General features: G+C 57.5%; 1 pseudogene; it reads left to right on the forward strand.

The window, feature by feature from the left end:
• Window positions 1–673: 673 nt before the first annotated feature.
• LOC123084071 (uncharacterized) lies at window positions 674–1,768 on the forward strand (annotated as a pseudogene).
• Window positions 1,769–2,862: the final 1,094 nt, after the last annotated feature.

Genomic DNA, 2,862 nt, shown 5'->3' on the forward strand with positions numbered 1-2,862 from the left:
GGGCACATCTGTAAACCTGAAGGCCCGGCTGAACCTGCCTGCACCGTTCATTGGTATTGTTGCTGGGAACAACCACTTGAGTCATGCATACTGATGGTGTAGGATCAGCCGAGGAGTACAGTAGAATGATCAGAAACATTGGCTGCAGCCGAGGAATTTGCAGACTGATGATATACAAAAGAATGGGCAATGCTACCTTTGAGCAAACACTTTCTGAGGGTGGCTATTGTAAACGCTAAAACATATATACTGTTTGCTGGGTTGGGTTGTCCTCTGGATATTAATTTATCCCCATTGGCAAGATTATATTCTTGCTGGAAAAATTTCAGATTTCCTTTATTTGAATACTGGTTGATATAAAGTACACAACTTTAAAGGCTTGCCAGAGTCAGTCACATCCAGGCACAAATTAGCGAGTATTTGACAAAAAACTACCACATTTCACGTATCCGTCCCACAGAATTACTACATTTTGAAAACTGACCAAAAACTCCAGATTAGTGCTGATTTCGTGACCAAAAACTACCAAGTTCACTTGATGACAGATTTAACCAGTTTAACTGCCTTTCTGACAGGGCTGGCCCACTGGTCAGGACGGCGGCCGCTAATGGCGCTCGCCTGCCGCCCGTTAGCCAGGCGCGTCGGTCAGACCCTGTCGCGGGAGGAGATCGAGATGAGGGATCTAGAAGCGCCCTCGCTGGTGAGGCTGCCGGAGCGCGTGGTGCTGGAGATCCTCGCGCGCGTGCCCGGCGTCGCCGACCTCTTCCGCTGCGCGGCCGCGCGCAAGCGCTGGCGCGACCTCGTCACCGAGCCGTCCTTCCTGACGCCGCTGGCCGGAGGGCGCGTGCCACTTCTGCTCCCTCGTCGGCTTCCTCGGACGGGAGCGGCGCCGCGGCGGGGAAGGGCTGCCGGGCTCCAGCTTCATCCGCGCGCCGGGGTCGGTGCTCGGCCCCGGCCGCCCCCTGCTCGGCTCCTTCATCCCTGGCGCCGCCGGCCTCCTCGACGACCGCGTCATGCCTCTCGCCTCGCACCGCGGCGTGCTCCTCGTGCGCTTCGGCGCCGGCGCCGAGACGGAGGCGGAGCCAGAGCCCGGCGTCGACCGCCTTGCCGTGTGCAACCTGCTCTCGGGCGCGTGCCACGTACTCCCCCCGCTGCGCTGCGACTGGTTCTTCGACTACTTTGGCATGAGCGCCCACGCCGTCCTCATTGGCGCAGACTGTTGCCCCGACGACGGCCAGCAGCAACCGCTAGACCCGGCCTCCTTCAAGGTGCCGGTCATCGGCGTCAGCGACGACCGGCGGTACTACGTTCTCCTCCGGTGAGCCAGGCTGGAGCGCGCCCAGCGAGTGCTTCGACCCGGTAGAGCGCAGCATCCTCGGGCCGTTCAAGCGGCGCAGCGCACGGGGTCCTCTGGGACCTGGTGAAGTTCCACGTCCTCGACGTGAACGTCGCCACTCGCCACGCCTCCTTGCAGGAGCTACAGACCCCACCGCCGGCAGGCGACCTCCCCCTGTATGAGTCGCCGCATCTGAGCGTCGCGCCAAACAAGGCGGCGACGCTGTCGTCGCTTTTCCTGTCGAGCCAAGTTAGTCTTGGTCCGACGGGATCGAACCCTCGCGTGTGGCTAACGGGCAGCAGGCGAGTGCCGTTAGCCGTTAGCGCGTCCGCTCTCCTGACCAGTGGGCCAGCCCTGTCAAATTCGCTTTTAAAATGGTTAAATCTGTCATCAAGTGAATTTGGTAGTTTTTTGTCACGAAATCAGCACTAATCTGGAGTTTTTTATCAGTTTTCAAAATGTGCTAGTTCTGTGGGACTGATACGTGAAATGTGGTAGTCTTTTGTCAAATACTCCAAATTAGCATAGGAAAAAAGGTGCACAAATATTTTTTCTACACCATCGGCACGATAAACCTCGCATCCATTGCTTCCGTCACATGTTCATATTGACTAGAAAAAAAATTCCCGAATACGCAAGTTGCGTATCATTCCATTGATAGGTTGGGGGGAGTACAAGTGTGAGCGTCATAGGCCTCGTACACATGAGATGGCGGGCCTAGGCGCTTGGTGAGCAGCGAGGGAGGGAGGATGCTACGCCTCAAAGATTACATCGCTAAGTTACAGAAACGATCCTATCGAGCCCTTTGGCGCCGGCTCTTGCCGAGAGTGTCGCGTCCTGTTTGATGTCCTCGACGAGTTTGTTGGAGGAGGGTGCAGCATTGTCGAAGAGGGCTGCGTTGCGATGCTTCCAAAGTGCCCAAGAGGTGAGGATGATGATGGACTTCATCCCTTTGCGGAGGCAGGCTGGCGCGCTGGCCGTCGTTGCCATCCACCAGTCGAAGAAGCCGGAAGCGCCATCAGGGGGAAGGGCTGGAATGCGGCACCACGCCATGATGTTGTGCCAGACGATGCGCGAGAAGACGCAGCCGACGAGAAGGTGGTGCAGTGTCTCGTTTTCTTGGCTGCACAACATGCAAATGGGGTCATGGGGAAGGTTGTGGCGCGCTCTCCGGTCGGCGGTCCAGCATCTGTTGAGAGAGGCGAGCCATAGGAAGATTTTCGCATTGGAAGGAGCCCTAGTCTTCCAGATGGGGCGCCAAAATGGTGCGGTGGTGGCGCCAATGAACAGCGCGTGATAGGCCGAACGTGCGGAGTAGCTCCCATAGGCCGTCCATTTCCAGGAGAGCTTGTCGGGCTCGCTGGAGAGTTGGATAGTTTGGAGCAGCCTCCATAGCTCGACATATTCGATGACCGCGCGGGGGTGTAAGGTGCCGTGGATGTCGGTGATCCAGCCTCTGTTGTTGAGAGCATCGCTTATAAGGCGTTGGCTTCGGCGACGCCTCGGGATGAGGGCAAAGAGGGCAG

Source organism: Triticum aestivum, chromosome 4A (assembly GCF_018294505.1).
Source record: "Triticum aestivum cultivar Chinese Spring chromosome 4A, IWGSC CS RefSeq v2.1, whole genome shotgun sequence".
NCBI classification, from domain to species: domain Eukaryota; kingdom Viridiplantae; phylum Streptophyta; class Magnoliopsida; order Poales; family Poaceae; genus Triticum; species Triticum aestivum.